Source organism: Chrysemys picta, chromosome 4 (genome assembly GCF_011386835.1).
Source record: "Chrysemys picta bellii isolate R12L10 chromosome 4, ASM1138683v2, whole genome shotgun sequence".
NCBI classification, from domain to species: Eukaryota; Metazoa; Chordata; order Testudines; family Emydidae; genus Chrysemys; species Chrysemys picta.
This window is the reverse complement of record NC_088794.1, coordinates 68,412,149-68,430,687: the sequence shown is the minus strand read 5'-3', so window position 1 is coordinate 68,430,687 and position 18,539 is coordinate 68,412,149. Positions and strand designations below refer to the sequence as shown.

At 40.3% G+C, this 18,539-nt stretch overlaps 1 protein-coding gene across 6 annotated transcripts in view; it reads left to right on the top strand.

Annotated features, from left to right (window-relative positions):
- ANO3 (anoctamin 3) overlaps nt 1–18,539 on the top strand; it is a 390,311-nt gene that overhangs the window by 85,858 nt on the left and 285,914 nt on the right. Inside the window, exon 1 of one of the 6 annotated variants that reach the window (XM_065592545.1) lies at nt 6,179–6,285. The exons of the other annotated variants lie outside the window; for them this stretch is intronic. The gene's annotated coding sequence lies outside the window, so the exon portion shown is untranslated. Of the gene's footprint in view, nt 1–6,178; nt 6,286–18,539 lie in introns of those variants that run through there. 6 annotated transcript variants of the gene reach the window in all.

The window sequence follows — 18,539 nt, the reverse complement described above, 5'->3', positions numbered from 1 at the left end:
ATTTGCGTTTAATTTCCTTATTAAAAAGAGAAATCCTGACTCTCCTGCCAAAAATTCCCATCTTCTTCTTTCATTCTTTGTATCAGAGGGGTAGCCATGTTAGTGTGTATCCACAAAAACAATGAGGAGTCCAGTGGCACTTTAAAGACGCCACTGGACTCCTCGTTGTTTTCATTCCTTGCCATCCCTAATTCTCTCTACTAAGCTACCTCTTGAAAAATCCCGATCTTTGTGTAATCCCCTCCTCCCACCAACAGTATCAGCCTCAACAAAGTGTGTCTGCTTCAGCAACCGTCTCCATGCTTTAATCCGTGCATGGAACATCCTTCCTGAGCTGTCCCCCGAGATCATTAACTACCCTCTCCATACCCAAATCTTTTCTGAAGACTAAAAGGAATTAGCTGCCCCTCAACTTTGCTATTATAGTCAAATAAGGATATACCATATAAAAACAAAAAAAACCCGAGCATTGTATTAATACATAGCCCATCATCCTGACCACTTTATATCCTAGCCTTTGCCTATTATTTCATGTAGCAATCCAACAATTGATAACTTGGGCAGAGTACTGTATCATGCAGAGTCTTAATTAGTAAATGCTTTTGGGCAAGGAATCATCCCTATTTTTTCTTCGGCTCTTAGCACAATATGGGCATTACTGTGAATTATAACACTCTCCTTCTTTTTTTTCTTCCGTTCTCTAGGGTATCCTCCCTTCTCAGCACCAAATAACTATTCTCAAACTTATTTTTTATTGGTTTTTCTCAAACCCCATTGAGATTCACATCCAACATGGTATAGAGTGTGCGTTCATCCCTTTTATTACTCAGTGAAATAATGATTGTTTTTCAAAACTGCAAATGTAAATTGTTTTTTATTAATCCCCCTTTTAATAGCTCAAAATTGGAATGAATTTTCCTCATGCTTTTCATGCACACAAATCCCAGGGAGGCTAACATTATGCATGGAAAAGCTTGGGCTGAAAAGGAGAATATTTTTAAAAAGTGAAAACGGAAAATCCACATATACTCTGTTATTGGTAGTGTGAGATTCCATATTGATTCCTCTCTGACACGGTGTCAAATTTTCTTCATTTACAAGTAAAAAGATAATTTTCTTAACTGAAGTTCAACTTGGAATCTGACAGTCAAGCAGTTTTCTGTTTGGCTCATCCACACCAATTCACCATTCTATAATCCGAATTTCTACTGATATATAAAACGGAATGAAGAACATCTCCCTTCCTGAAAGCTGAATTGATTCTGCAGTGTTAACAGGAGTAAGCAGTAGAAAAAATTCCTTTTGAGTAAGCAACTAAGATAGAATACACAAAACAGTTAAATCATAAGTTATTTTTAATCACTTTTTTGATAACTGCCTTTAACTCTTTTTTGTTTGTTAAATGCTATGACAGTTTTAGAGCCATGAATGTTTGGGCTTGGATTTTCAAATGAGCCCAAGGGAGGTAGATGCTGATCTTCAATTGTATTTCAAAAGGGATTTGAGCATTCAACTCCCTTACTTCTCTGAAAATCCAGCCTTGGTTTTACTATATATGCCAACTTCAGTGTGTGGCTGTGAATTCCGTGTGTTGTATTGGATGCCTTCTGATTGACCTTCCAGGGATCTTTCATTGTGGAATGCACTATAGAGGGCATTCAAACTTATTCTCTCCAGTACCCTGGTATTTCCCATCAGGAACTCATTCCCCAGCTCATCAGTTTCATAATACTTTGTCAATCTTCGGTGTCTTCAGTTTTCCTTTGTCTCCTTCAGTCTTGTGGCAAAGCTTCCACACCCCTTTCAAGTTACATGTTTACTGTATTTTATTCTGCATCCTTTTCAGCCTAATTACTAAAAATTCACCAAGTTTTCTTCTTTGATTACATGCAACCATGTTTTCCACGTAGGTGTGCATGCACCCAGTGTGCCAAAGCTGGAACACTTTGCCTCCAAACTCTCTGTGTTCTGAAGTTAAGGTACAATGTCAGCTCGGGAGGATGAGTCCTTGGTCCTATTGCATAGGCTCATTCCAGTTCTCATGGCCACTGGATTAGCCTGGATTGCCCTGCTGGCACCAAGCTACTTTCTCTGTCAGCCCCTCGGAACTCTGCTTCTCCTTCCCTCACACCACAATCAAATTTTCTGGATCTGCAGTTGCTTCATTCCAACACCATCTGACTGACCCTGAATCATCATGTGACCCCTGAGCCAATCCTAGGTTTTTTGGCTTTGCATTGACCTCCCACCCCTCCAATGAAAATCAACACACTGCCAACCAACCCCTTGTCTTTGTTCAGAAGTCACACTCCCCCTGTTCAATTACATGAAAGTCTGTTGACCTGTTAATTAGTCTCCATATGCAGTCCCACCCAGACAATAGGGCCAGGCCAGGCAGGAACTTAATAGGTCCCCAACCCCATCATAGATTTTGGGGGGCAATTCCTATGCCACCTCACACACTTAAGCACACATGATTTTAAGCCTGAGTCATCTCATTGATTTCGATGGGCAGACTCACATGCTTAAAGTGATGTCTGTGCTTAAGTGCTTTGCTGGATCAAAATTAAATTAATGAATGCCGTATTTTTGAAATGTAAGACTGCTAAGTAGCATTATCACTAACTGTGCTGTGCTTCTGTACTACATACTGTATGCATTTGGGGGAGGGGGGTGTCAACATTCCTATAGCCAGTCAAGAATCCTGGTCCTCAAGGACTTGATTGCAATAATATAAACTAAAACTAAGAACTGCTAGGCACTAAAATCTATCATCTTGTCTTATATATAGACCTGAGTTTGATAGTTTCTTTACAGTAACATATATAAGTGACCAAGAGCATTTTTCTTTGTAGAGTCGTGCCACCATGTGGAAATATCTCCTCACCCAAATGTCTATTGTATCAAAAATCCAGTAAAATCTTGGTGAAGCAGATTTTTAAATATTCTGGACTGAGAGCGACGGTTCTAATTTGTTCCACATTTGCAGTTAGTACAGATGCATGAAGCCGGTAAACTGGAAATACTATTGATCTTTTTAAGGGAAGAATGTCTCCTCCTTTCTAAATATGTAATGCAGCAAAATAAATATCTTCTAAACACAGCTATTGCGACAGTCTTACTAGTTGGGCCAAGTGTAAAATGCAAAGCACATGAAGGTTGCCTAACTTCTTATTAGAAGACACTGTTTTCAGTTACGTATCTCTTTCCCAAACTTCAACAGTTTGGGCTTTTTTTTTTTTTTATGCCAGGTGTCTGCCTCCGGCTGAACTTTTTTGAAAAATTTCAGCCAAAATGGTTCAGCCATTTCTGAAATGAAAGAAAGGGAAAAAATAAGTTGTTTTGCCCCTGTTAAAAAAAAAAATATATTCAGTTGACCTTTTCTTTGAGAAGCACTAGTGCCTTTGGTCTCTGGGGCAGGGAATTGAAATTTACCAGGGAGGTGACCCTTCTGTTGCAGGTGTCTTTTTCCATCTCCGTGAAAATCCACTCAAATTTGGCCAAGTTATAAGCCTCTGAAAATTGCAGTTTGCGCGTTGCAAGACTTGCTAGAGTTTTACAGCTTAATTCCCCAAAGATTCCATCTGCACTGAGCATGCTTGACCCTGGGGTGCAGCAGGTCTTTCCCTGCAATTGCAGCTGTGGGTTGCTCTGAAATAGGAACAGGCCTAAAAGCTATCAGAACTTGTATACACAAGCGAAGAAGAATGGTTTGGTAATTAGGCTGTTAGCTTGGGACTTGTGTGACCTGCTCCACCACAGATTTCCTGTATGACTTGTGGGCAAGTAACTTAGGGATAGATTTTTAAAGGTATAGAGTTGTAATGCCTAACTAATTTAGGAGCCTAAACCTCATTTTCAAAAGGGACTTAGGCATTTAGAAGCCTAAAATTAATCAGTTTTTAGTAGGATTTAGGAAGGATTCAAAAAATAGCAATGTAGCCATGCTGGCGGGACAGGCTAGCTTCCCTGAGTACAAACCTTTCCAAGATGTACTCATGGTAGCCCCTCCCACCACAGCGGTACACTGTTAGTTTTAGTGCACTGGCTTGATTAGAGCTAGTACAGGCATGTCTTCAATTTGGGAATTACACCCCACTCAAAGTGTAGACATACGGTCTTTCTCAACTCTGGAGTTTTAAGGGTAGAAAAGGCCTTAAAGGTGCCAGGCTGCCATGAGAGAAGTAGGCAAGTGTGCTGAAGCATGGGGTATAGATAATCTGATTCCTATCTCCAATGGAACAAGAAGTAGAGAATTTAGGGACTTGAAACTCAGTTTTCTGGCCTGCTCTGAAGATCATTTCCACACAGGAAAGAATCTGTACCAAGGGAATTAATGCTACATTAACAGATGAGTTTATATTTAAAGATATAATTTAAACACTCAACAGACATGAAAATGTGGAATTTAAGATTCACACAGTAATTCTAACTCTCCAGTTTTGCCCACATAGAGTTGGATGACTAGCTCTCCTCTTGAATGGATATCTTTAATATAGAATGGTCTCAATTCTTCCATTAGAAATATATGCGCAGCTCCAGAGGTAGCTACACAGATACATCTGAAGACTAAATTGGATCCTACATATGAAATATAGGCAAGTTATGGTTCCTATGAGAATCTTAATGTTTGCATTGTAACCTTAATGTTTACATAATATTTTTGTACTCATTATACATTCTAGCTTTGATTGCATTATGCAGCTCACTTATTGCATACACAAATTCAATATTTTTCTTTTATACTAGAGAACAATCACAGAATGAGGTCTTTTAGTTTCTAATGAATTTTGTTTTCCTTCATGAAGTTAGCTACATGTGTCTACTGAATTATATGAAAAGATATTGGTAGTTAACTTGTATCCTACCTTTAGCCCAGTGGTTCTCAAACTATTATACTGGCGACCCCTTTCACATAGCAAGCCTCTGAGTACAACCCCTCCTCCCCCCATATAAATTAAAAACACTTATTTATCTATTTAACACCATTATAAATGCTGGAGGCAATGTGGGGTTTGGAGTGGAGGCTGACAGCTTGCGACCCCCCCCCATGTAATAACCTCGTGACCCCATGAGGGGTCCCAACCCCCAGTTTAAGAACCCCTGCTCTAGCCAGTGCCTAATTTATCTTACATTGTCTTCCCAGAACATGCCACATATTTCTGCTTTTTTTCCCCCACTACACATGGTAAACGGAGATTGGGAAGAAGAGTAACATTTGGAATGGGGAAAATAAGAAAAGGATTTGTCTGGAAGATCATAGACTGCCATGTTTGTTCTATATCAGTTCTTATTAGTAACTAAAGCTAAACCAAGAGATGGCCTTTTAAAAAAATTAAATAGTAAAATGAAATGGAAGATAGTAATTGAAGAAATAATGTTTAGAATTTCAAAAATACCTAGGAGACTTAGAGCCTAAGTCATATTGAAAGCCAGTATAAATTGGGCTCCTAAGTGTCTAAATTAATTTTGAAAATGTGGTTTCAGGGTCCCAAGTCACTTAAGCACTTTTGAAAAATTTAACCCTAAAAGGTTGTTTTCCTGTTGAGAAGCCTAGACATTTTGGTGATCTTGGTTAGCATCCTGGTGTGGTCTGACACAACCTGAAGAATCCTTAATATATATCTTAGATCCATATATAATGTCCATAAAGTAGGATTAAAATCCATCTCTCAGATTGCTCCCAAATATTAAAATCTTGGTGTCAGTTTCTAGAGAACATTTTGAAAGTGCTTAGGAATAACCGATGGCTTCCCTTTTTAAATAGCTTCTCAAGTTAATTCCCTTAATTACAATTATTCTGTTCTGGCATCTCCCTGACATCTTCAGCAGGGCCCCAAGCAAAAACAGGACCCCAGTTGGCTAGGAGTACTAGTGAGTCTCATTCCCTTCATTTGCTGCTTGGTGATCAGCCAATGAGACTCACCTCTGACAAAGATAAACTTAGCCCTACCTCATAAATAGCCATCTGCAATGCAGAGTGTGATACAGAAGGGTCAGGGAGCAGTGGTAGAGTGGAAATATATAAGCCCTAAGCTAATTAAGGCATGGTTCCCTGTAGACTAGGGAGGATTGCTACAGGTTAATTGGAGCACCTGTAGTCAATTAAGGCCCTGTCAGGTACCTAATAAAACCCCCTGCTTCAGGCCTTCAGAAGAGGAGGAAGGAGAGAGGACTGGAGCTTAGAGGTGTAAGAGAGATTTGAAAGACAGAGAACTGATGTAAGGGAGACTCCCTCCTCCAATGTCTAAGGACTGAGGGTAACCCCACCCAAGAGGGAAGAGGGTAAGAAACTGGAAGGGATTGAGATGCTCTGGGACTCAGAGTAAGGAGCAAATCCAGACCCCTCCCCTGCTTCCCTCCTCTACCACCTTCTTAGGCTGCTAGCAGGGTCCTTGGCACCCAAGAGAAGGGGGTAAAGGGTGGCATCTTAGCCCACCCCCTCCCAACCAAGTAAAGTGCAGGACCCACCATATGAACATTGGCCGTCTTGTCACAAGAGTAAAAATGGAAAAGCATATTTTTGCACTGAAGGATTTTTTCCCCCCTGGATATAGGTAGGGACCCTGCAAAGAGGTGTCTTGGAATATTCCTATCTATAGTGCAGGTTTTGGTCTTATAAATTTTTGTTGTTTGAATGGTGGTTTTTTTTTTTTTTTTTCAAATGAAAACTTGCTTTCTACCAATCAGAAACCCTATTCCTTCTGGTGGACATGATATCCTTTGCTGTGTGTTTTAAGGTCAAATATCTTGAAGGTCAATGCCACTTTCCTAAAGCTGCTCTTTAAAGGAGTTTATAGGAGACTATAAAATTTCATTTCCTGTTCAAGGGATCCATTTCTTAGGATCTCATCTTGCAATCACTGCATGAGTGCATCACTGCACCTACATTCTGAAAATTACAGGATCAAGCCTCTAGTAATTTGTTGCTTTGACTATAATGTGCCCCCCCCCAAAAAAAAATTAGGGGGCAAAGTTAAGTTTAGATGGACAGTATAAATTTTGTGGGTCAATAGGGAATGAGGAAGGGTCATTCTAGCAGTGAGGAATTAGCTGGTCCCCTTACCTGCACATTTCCACACATTCCAATAACCATGTTTTCTTAAAAGATGTAGCAATTTTGTAAAGATGGAGTATTTAGATCCTAGCTGGACTCCCAATGCTATTTCAGCATGAACCCTTCTAAACCAAGTTCTTTGTTTAGGACTATTAATTAAGTACTAGGCATTCTCAAGCTTTAAAGTTCATCCCACTAGTATGCTTTTTTTTTCTTTTTTTTAAAGAAACACAGTTAAGATTTATTTAGGCTAGAAAAGTATAGGGTATTTTACTCATGTTTCCATATATCAAGAATTGCTGAAAGGATTTTGTTTAAATGTCCATGCTCATACTCTTAAAAAAAATCTCCTTCAGGTGGAGACCAAACATGGACATTAGAGTCCAAATTTCAAACATGGAGATTTACATGCTCTTAGATATGCAAGGAGACAATGAAGCCTGTCTTGAAACTGTAGTTATTGTAATCATTACAAATACTCGCTATTTAGGCATTAACTACAAGTCTACTGAAGTCCCGGTAAGAAAATGTTAATTTCTGTAGACAATGCAGATGGAGAAGTAATTCACATGGAGTTCTAAATGCTCCTTGTAATAGGAGTGTCTAAAATGTGTTAGTTATTTTGAAATGTTTAATGTATTATTCTTGATGAAGTAAACTGAATGTATTTTGAACAGATGGTTACAAAAATCTCAAACACTTATGCGTTTCTGAAAACTATTTCCCCAGGAGGATCATAGAGTGGGGAACACTGAAATAGCAGTCAGATGTATAAACTTGGTTCTCTATGGTACTGTAACCTCATGAACTTTTTTTTTCTTTGATTATGTGTAGTTCATGCTAATATTAATGGTAGCTATATATGTGTGTTGCTGGAGAACAAAATCCCATGATGCTATATAATTTTTTCAGTCTTTTTAGCACATATTGTGAGTCTTGGTTTACTATCTTTAATTTTCATGAAAAATAGAAAGCATATTTCAGAGGTATGCTACAAAAGAAACAATAAGCTTAATTGCAGATATGAGACCTGGGGAAAAGTCTAACAAGTCAGGGGAGACACTAACTTTTGTCTAGTGTACATTTTCTAATGAACTCTGCTTCAAAGTAAAATACCATAATATGTACTGCATAATATAATAGTCCTGAAATATGGAAAAAAGTGGAATGTATTGGGGTGGTTTTCCCTACTTTCTGTTCACTTCCTATATGCTTTAGCAGTTAGCAGCAATCTTAAAAACCTCAAATTTGGGTGCAACTGAAACATTCAAAATAAAGTTAGTCTATGCAGGCAAAATTTATAATTAATCTAGGGGTAAATTTTGAATAATCCTTCCTGGAGTTCAACCAAAAAAAGTTAACAATGCTAACTAATGTATGGTTGTCCTACCCCACTTAACCCCCACCCCCCAAAAAACCCCAAAACACTTAAATATACAAAAGTATACAGACAGCTTGTAGGTTGGTTGTGTTCACTTTTAAAACTGATAGAAGCAATGGGCATAATTTGAGGAATCAGTTTGTCCCCTCTTTTCTGGTTGGCAAAAGAGAATAAATTTATTATCAGCAGGTTTGTTGTGGACACACATTATATAAACCAAAGTAACAAGAAAACGATGTGCCTAAACTAAGTGGAGGAAAATGGACAAGATCAATAAATTGGCATAGCATTATTGAAGCCAATGGAGCTCCACCGATTGATACCAACTGAAGATCTGGTGTGGTATTATTTTGTTGCTGGTGCTGCTATGGTTTAGAATTCACGGGTTCTGATGAAAAATCATTTTTCAAGCGCATGATATAATGGGTGGGAGATGCCTGCAAAGTTGTAATACTGAAAGATTTATCATAACAAATTAGATATATTTGCAGTGAGATGTGGCAGCTAAAATGTCAATGTAACTTCAGACTGCATATGCAAAGGCATCATATTTCCTCTTTCCATATGTATTTGTGTAATGGAACCTGGAATATTATTTATTTTTTGGGGCATTTCATCAGAAAGAAGGAGGTGAGAGAAGAGCAACTGAGCTGATTGGGGGTTGGAAAGACTGACTTATGAGGTTAGGTTAAAAGAGCTTAATAGAACAGTTTGGAATTTAAGCTTTGGGGGGCTTAACATAAGAGTTTGAGTATTTGAATGGTGAAAATGTTTAGGAGAGTGGATAATTATTTAAGGGGGTACAAGAAGAAATAGTGGAGAGTAGAACAGAGCTCTGATTTAGTTGGCTGTTCTAATTTGTCCTGATGACAAATTTGTCTAAGCCTCTCCTTTCTACAGTTGACCCAGGACCGGCTCTAGGCACCAGAAAACCAAGCACGTGCTTGAGGCAGCACATTTTCAGGGGCAGCTTTCTGGCCTTTTTTTTTGCTTCCAGCGGCAAAAGCTAGGCGCCCTGGGGCTGCTGCAGTTTGTGCCATGGGGGAGCAGTGCCACACCTTGTGGCTGGGCCAGGCAGGCTCCGAGTGGGGAAACTCGGGCTGGGGGCCGCCCCGTGGGGCACACGGAGCCGCCTGCAGGTGCCACAGGGCAGCCGCCCCCCAGCGCCGCAGCCGGGGCTGGCTGAAGCAGCCCGAGTCGCCCAGGGACTGCGGCAGGGCGGCCAGAAGCAGCAGCGGAGCTATAGAGGGTGGGGCGCCGCCGTGCGGGGCCCACGTCCCGCTCTCTTGGGCTTCGCTTCCTCTGGGGCTACCCTGCCCCAGCCCCCTGCTGGGGCAGTCCCCCAGCTCTGCTCTCCTGGGTCCTGGCCAGTCCTGGAGACAGGAGCCCTGGCTGGAGGGACCCTGGGCTGAGGCGTGGCCCGGGAGCCCCACTGCTTACCCCAATCCTGCCAGCGCCGGACTGGCTGGAGGAGAGGGGGGAGTGGGCGGAGTCAGCACTGGTGGGGGGGAGCCCAGGGCTGGGGCAGCAGGGGGTGCAGGTAGGGGGTGGGGGTGGGAGAGAGCCCAGCACTGGGGTGGCAGGCGGTGTGGGTGGGGGAGGGCACTGGTGGAGGGGGGGAGAGAGCCCAGGGCTGGGGTGGGGGGCAGCAAAAAAACTAGAGCTGGCCCTGAGTTGACCTGGCCAAAATGGGATAGATTCATCTATAGTTTCACACCATTGACTTCACTGACATTTGAGTTTTAAAGGAATCTGAACTAACATTTCCCATGGGGGAAAAAAATCTCCCGTGGAGAAATTGAGTGGGTCTGGCCCAAGTGTGACTTTCTGAACTGATCTGTTGCTCATCCCATTTTCTAATATTTATACTTGCTTTAAAGAACCACAGGAAATCCTGCTACACCATTTATCTTTGTTTTATTACTTTAAATATTGTAAGAAATAAAGTGACCACAAGCCATTAAAGATTAGTGTATTTTTGTCTATCAGACTAGATTTGTATTGGAAAGCATTTATTCATATCAAAAGCCCTTAATACTAAGCACACAGATTCAACCAGAAATTGTAATGAGAACTATAGATATAATGTATCTTGGATTTAGATTATTTACCTTAAGTTTCATCTCCTCTCTATGTGACAGGGATCACTTCACCTTTTACAGACAGGGAAACAGAAGTTAAATGACTTTTGTCATAGAGCAGGTTCATGGCAGAACCTGAGATAGAAGCCATATCTTCCAATTCCCAGCTTCATGACAAGATCAATCAACACCTCACCTAAAAATTAAAAAGATCTTAAATATATTGTATTGTAAGGAATAGTGATGCAAATACACATTATTTTTACAAGGTAACATTGACTAGAGGCTATCAGCCTGGTTAAAATTATTTCTCATTTATTGTAAACTAGAGTCATAATTAAACATTCCTTTCTTACCCCATAAATGGTATAACTGACCTATAAGTGAACTGAAAAGCTCTGTATTTGCTAAAATCTGTGTTTACATGTCTATGGTTTTGTTGCAGCAGTTGATGGTAGCTCTAATGCTAAAACAGTGCAGGGACCTACATTTTTTTTTTCATTGCCACTGTGGTTTGCGGTATCATTATATCCCATTATCCTTTAGTGAGATGTGACGGGATTGGCCACCTTATACAAAAAGGACACTCTGCAGCACCCTGCCTCTTCCCTCTCCCCCCTCCCCTTGGTTGCTCAATAACACCACATCAAAGTCCAAAAGGTAATTAACCTTGCCTTCATGTATCTAATTTTTGTAGTCCTTCCATACAATGGTCCTCCAGGCTCCTTTCTCAGTTCAGTGTTTCCCTCCCTGCTTAGTAGGGAGTCCCCAGTCCTTCCCACAGCTGGGTTCTAGTTCAGTCACCACTCTGAGGCTTTCCGTGGCTGGACTCAGCTTTCATGCTATGAGTTCCAACCCCCTTGGTCTCAGAGTATTCCCTGCAGGAGCCATTCCACAGACTGCCTGAGCTTCACCCTTTCTGCAGCTTCCTGCTGCCCTTCACAGGGAAATCCACTGTCGTCCATGCAGGCTGTTAAGGTGACACAGGTGGGGTTGGAGCAGTTCCTTCAGTAATCAGGGTTGGCTGACCTCCAGCCCTTAAGACCATCCTGTTACATTCAGGTCTTGGTAGATAAGTGAAGGAGGAACTGATTTACAAATATTTAAAAAAAAATGAATTTGATTATTAATGCTCTGGGATTTTAAAGGTTATTTTCACCTTCAGCAGGTTATAGAAGGCCAGATCCTCAACTGGAGTAAAACGACATAGCTCCATGCTGATTTATTCTACTGTGAATGTGGTCTGCTGAGATAAGTCAAGGATCCTAGTGCTCATCAGGGATTTACTAACAATTACGAGACATTGTTGTAACACACCTGTCACAGAATTTGTTGATTCTAAAATTGGTGGGGAGTAAAGGAGTTGAACAGCAGTGTCCTTTACTTGGATATTACAAGACAACGTGGTCTACATGTTCAAGAAATCTGATTTCAGGTTTGTGCAAAATGAATTTGCAGGCTTAAGACACAATCACATTAAAGGGCATAAATATGGCTGAAGGCTTTTTTTTCCTGTTTTTAAGTTCAATGTGTGCTCAGTGCAAAATATGACATATTTTACCATGGAAAAATACTGCAAATCACTAGTCAGCATTCGGGCTGAGTACCAGTGTTAATCACAGTCACTGGCAGAAACAAAACCATCTCCCCAGCAGACTTTTATTCAGCTAAATAGTCTCTTTCTCCTTTCCAAGATATCATGACAGCATTGTACTTTCAAACATTTAATGGCTGGAAAACTAATGTGGAAGTAAAATATAGGAGACAAAATATTCTGTACTCCATGTAATTTTGGAACTAATTAATTGGAACCAGCACTTGTAATAAGCCCCATTGCTGCTAGCAATGGAATTCACAGGGAGATCTTGGGGTCTATGATCAAGATATTTCATTGACATGTCTGACACTTATCAGTTGGGGACAGAGGGATTTTTTTATTAAATATTTTTATTTAAGACTGGCTTACTCTCAGACCTAATATTTCAATTTTTGGCAAAGATGAAGGTGGGACCTGGTCATTTAATTTGATGCTTTGAAACATGAGAAACTATTAGGTAAAATCTTGATATTGTGGTAATTTCAATTTTATGAGCCATACATAGTTATCGAATTTAGCTTTATTATTAATGAAGTGATAAAACTAACTATGAAAAGGCGTACAATATTCTCTATGCTCCACTGAAATACTTCAGATGAAAGGACAAGTCTTTCTGAAAGATACTTGGGGTTCAATAACAAAGGCCAGTACTATGGAGTTAATTTTTGAAGCTGCCCATTACAGTGGAATCACCTTTCAACACTTCTCTTGCACAGAATAAATTGCAGAGAAATGTTAGAGCATGATCAAGGACACTCATTTACAGTGTCCAATGGAAAAAAAATCAAAAATGTTTGAACATTCATACAGGTACATAGCAGAAATCCCGAATAATAATTATCACTTGATTTACATCTGTATTTGGAATGTCTGTCTGAAGTGTAGCATACACCAATTGGACGCAGTCATAGGCGAGTCCCCTGCATATTTTCAAGTGCTTCCAATGTAAGAAGTGATGGAAACAATAGAGAAACTCACCCAGTGTTGGAAGCAGCCTTTCTTTGAACATGGCAAAACTTCCAAATTATCCTGATTGTAGCAGCATGGAGTCACTTTCGTTATAGAATTCATGGGCATAGTCCTGTGTTGTATTAGTGACAGAGCTGATAATGGTGTCTATAGTTAAGGTTGTTCGACACTTCCCATTATAAAGACCCTGTTTTCAGTTGCTTATAATTCTGCCAAACTAACCATTTGGACTGAAATTTTCCATTCTGAGCATCTGCCTCTGGCAACATTTTTGAGAGTTTAGGGGGAAATGTTGTATTTTTATGTAAATTAAACTCTGCAACCGTTTCATTGAGAAGCTCTAGCTTGGAGGAAGGATTTGAATTTTGACAGTGGTGAGGAAAGGGGGATACCCTGTCCTGGCATCAAAGATGTGCCTTTTGCTGTTCTCATGAAAACCGGCCAAAATTTGGCCAAGTTACAAGCCTTTGAGGGGAAAGCGAGGAAAACACTGGCCTGTTATTTTTTTTAATACAGGAGGTCAGACTAGATGATCACAGTGGTCCCTTCTATGTGAAGGTGGTCTCTCCTGTGCCTTCAATGCTTCCCCTGTTAGTACCCCAGCAGAAAAGGAAACAGCCATTCTGGAGTTGAGAGGGATGAGAAATGAGGATACTGTGGAGAGGGGTTTCATGCGCTATGGAGAATGGCAGGAAGTCAGCTTTGGGGGCTGGATAGGAGCAGAGGGGGAGGGGCAGAAAGATGTATAACCACTAGAGAAGTCTCTCCTACAGAATCTAGAATTTAACCCAGAAATCCTGTCTCCATGTTCCTCTGCTGCCATCAAATAGCTGTGAAATCCACTCTGAATATGTATATCTCTCCCCTCTATGTGGTCTGTCAAAGCTACCAAATGCATCAGCAGGGTCTACACAGATCAAATAATGTACAATACGTTAGTATGCTTTAGAAATCACACTTTGATAGAATGCATAACACAACTGTGTTGACAAGCCCAGTGTTTCAGTTATCATAGAAGGTTTTGTGGTATACCTTAGCAATCAGACTACTGGGACTCCAGATATATATTCTGTGCCAAATTCAACCCTAGTATAAACAAGGATCATTCCCATTTTTGTGTGACCAACAAAGCAAGTGAAAGGGACCAAAACGGGTACAAAAAGTAAGTAGAAAGGGTAGTGGAGCATCTGATGACAAACTAAGATTTTAATGTGCTGAGAAACCTGCTGCTCATGATTCTCCATCTGAAAGCCCTGCCAAATGGTGAAGTACCCTTGTGGTGTGTGCATTTTAAAACTGGTCCCAGGATGTTCCATAGCTGTGAGCCTTTGTGTTCTATTGTAGGAGATCTGTCTGGGGGGGAATTGTGTGGGGGTCTTTGTTTTGGTTTGTTTCTTTTGCAGAAGATCCGAAAGGGAGTCTAAGCCATTATCACTATTTCTGTGGGAATGTGTTAAAGGTCTGTCAATGTCAAATTCTTTTAGTGAGTGTAGTAAACATAATGGGATTTGCTGGAGCAATGAAATAGTGAAATGGGATCCTGCTGCCAAGGAATGGAAGGGAAAGGAAGGTGTGTGGAAATTGTGCATTTACATTTTATCTGTATTTTTTTTTCTCCTTTTGGAGTCCATAGGAAACAGTGTGTTTCTTTAGGTTCACACCACTTTGTGCATGGTCAAATTGTGCTATCACTAGAGGCTGTGGTATTAACAGTAGGCCCAGCAGCAACCACAGAAGCCTGAAAGCTAAATTTAAACATAAACCAAAGCTAAATTTTCAGCATCAGCAGCCAGATTAGAGTTAGCTTCCATTTTTTTCCTGGAATACAGAACTGAAAAGGCCAGGAGGTCAGCAACACTTGTGGCCAATAATGGAAGCAATTAAACTGATCATTTAACTTGTGCAGGTGATGATTCATTTTGATAGTCTCCAATACTTGTGTGCGAAACACTTAGAATCTTTAAGCGGCTATGGCAGATGGTACAATGCAATGACTCCCATTTTATATAACAAACAGGAATAATATTGAGCATAATATGAACCCGTCAACCCATACGAGAGAATCACAATAAAATGGACCCATGTGTGCATTCAAAATGATGGAAATGGGCTATTAAATTTTTGTAAAAACCAGAATTACTAAAATTTACTGAGAGAAAATGACTTTGTAGAATATACTTGTATTCAGGGAGCTTCAAAAGCTCAGTGGTATTCTACAGATTAATATCTATAATGGAAGTCTATATGTGAGGGCATTGAAATAGCAGACTTCTTACTCAATAGAAAGACTATCCAAAAAAACCAGTTCAGTGATTTCTTTTTCAAATAATCTCAGATACTTGTTTTGGCTTGCAGATCAGCAAAAAATCCCCTCCATACTTGAAAGTCTGATTTACCAGCAAAGAGACCTATTTTCTGAATAGATTCTTTGGTGGTTTAAATGCTTTGCTTTTGTGTGCCCCAAAAGGTTCAAATTAAGGGGAAATTAACACTCATTGTTCCCCAGTGAGAAATTGGGTTGTTTGAACTGATGATGGTTTTCAGCAAGATCTGTTTTTATTTTGTGACTTCCCTCATTTTCTCTATGTAAGGGTGTGCATATAATTTTTTTTAAAGGGTGTGGATGTAGATGGAGCCCTCTTAGTACTAATCATAAAGTTTGTCATAAATGTGCAACTGTTTTTACTAGGGCTGTCAAGCAATTAAAAATATTAATCATAATTAATCACACGATTAAACAATAGAAGATCATTTATTTAAATATTTTTGGATATTGATTATAAAACATTTGCACTGTAAAAAAACAAAAGAAATAGTATTTTTCAATTCACCTAATACAAGTACTGTAGTGCAATCTGTTTATCACAAAAGTTGAACTTATTAATGTAGAATTATGTACAAAATAAAATAATGTAAAACTTTAGAGCCTACTAGTCCACTCAGTCCTACTTCTTGTTCAGCCAATTGCTCAAGCAAGTTTGTTTACATTTTCAGGAGATAATGTTGCCTGCTTTTTGTTTACAGTGTCACCTGAAAATAAGAACAGGGGTTTGCATGGCACTGTTGTAGCAGGCATAGCAAGATATTTGTGCCAGATGCACTAAAGATTCATATGTCCCTTCATACTTCAACCATGATTACAGAGGACATGCATCCATGCCAATGATGGGTTCAGCTCGATAATGATCCAAAGGGGTGCGGAACGATGCATGTTCATTTTTATTATTTGAGTCAGATGACACTAGCAGAAGATTGACTTCTCTTTTTTGGTGATTTGGGTCCTGTAGTTTCTGCATCAGTGTTGCTCTTTTAACTCTTTTGAAAGCATGCTCCACCTAATCCCTCTCAGATTTTGGAAGGCACTTCAGATTCTTAAACCTTTGGTCAGTGCTGTAGCTATCTTTAGAAATCTTACGTTGGTACCTTCTTTGCATTTTGTCAAATCTGCAGTGAAAGTGTTCTTAAAACGAACATGTGCTGGGTCATCATCAGAGACTGCTATAACATGAAATATATGGCAGAAAGCAGGTAAAGCAGAGCAGGAGACATGCAATTCTCCTCCAAGGAGTTCAGTAACAAATGTAATTAAAAAAAAGGGGGGGGGGCATTAAATGAGCATCATCAGCATGAAAGCATGGCCTCTGGAATGATGGCCAAAGCATGAAGGGGAATATGAATGTTTAGCATATCTGGCACATAAATACCTTGTATTTAATGCTGGCTACAAAAGTGCCAATAAGCGGGCAGCATTATCGCCTGTTTTGTTTTTGAGTGCAGTTATTTTTAAAAATGTATACATTTGTAAGTTTGACTTTCATGATAAAGAGATTGCACTGCACAGTACTTGTATGAGGTGAATTGAAAAATACTATTTTTATAATTTTATAGTATCATATCATTACAAATATTAATAAAAATATAATATAAAGTGAGCACTGTACACTTTATATTCTGTTGTAATTGAAATCAAAATAATTGAAAATGCAGAAAAACCACCACAGATATTTAATTTCAGTTGTTCTAATGTTTCACAGTGTGACTAAAAGTGCAATTAATCGCTTTTTTTTTTAAGTTAACTGATTAATGGACAGCCCAAGTTTCAATAATTTTAGCAGCATGTCAATGAAAGTTCATCACAATCAGGGTAGTGGAGCTGATGGACACATGAGTGGCTGTCCTTATAAGGCTGTATACAGAGGAGATCTTTCTTGGTCTGTGGCTATCTGACTGCCTGACTATGTTTGTACAGGATTAGCCATCTGCAAGTTTAAATAGTAAATTAGACAAATTCACTATGGCAGGGGTGGCCAATCTATGGCTCCAGAGCCACATGCGACTCTTCAGAAGGAGCTACAGGTGTCAACTTTCCAATGTGCCAGGGGGTGCTCGCTGCTTAACCCCTGGCTCTGCCAGAGGCCCTGCCCCCACTCCACCCCTTCCCGCCCCCTCCCCTGAGCCTGCCATGCCTTTGCTTCTCTCCCCCACCCCCGAGCATCCTGCACACCATGAAACAGCTGATCAGGAGGTGCGGGGAGGGAGGCGGAGGTGCTGATTGGCAGGGCTTTCAGTGGGCAGGAGGCACTGAGAGCAGGGAGGGGATGGGGGAGCAACTGGGGGGAGGGGGTTGCTGACTTATTACTGTAGCTTTTGGGTAATGCACATTGGTAAATTCTGGCTCCTTCTCAGGCTCAGGTTGGCCACCCCTGCACTATGGGTTTTAGCCCACGAAAGCTTATGCCCAAATAAATTTGTTAGTCTAAGGTGCCACAAGTACTCCTCGTTCTTTTCCCCTGCACTATGGTATCTGTTGGAAATCTATAGATGTCCATAAAAAGAATTGGGGTATTTTTTTCTTTTCCTCTTTCTATCCACTCTGAGCATTTCTAAAGTTCCTTTCAGTGTAGTATGTAAGAGCTGCTTCTTCGCATATGCACAACATGCCTCAGATGGCACATGACCACGAGACGTCGCTGCATTTGGTCTGCTGGTTGGATCATTAGCTTCCCTGGCTTGGGCCAGGTACTGATGGGGAGTGCGACATGAATGCTGATCCATGATGTAAGTGAGCTACAGAAAACAGTAATATCTCTTCTTAAGGGCTGTCTCTTTTCCTCCTCACTTTTTAGATTAGCCAGCAGCCTCTGCTTGAATGAGCTGCAGTATTTTTCTTCCCTTCTTTTCTGGTACTTTGAGGAATGCTTTGGGAAAGTGGCAAATGACCTAGAGCTACCAAGGATTGCATTCTTTTTTGATCTCTTCTAGAAGGCTCTTCCACAGCCTTGGGCTTGCTGTTGAGAAGGATCTGCCTCCTGCTCTCTCTAATTCATAAGTGGACTCTGTTACTAACAGCTTATGTAATGGGGAATCTGAAGAGGAGTCGGTCATTGAGATGGCATGGTCGTATCCTGCTTAAGACTGTGAAGCCAATTCTGCCCTTCAACCTGGTGGTCTCTA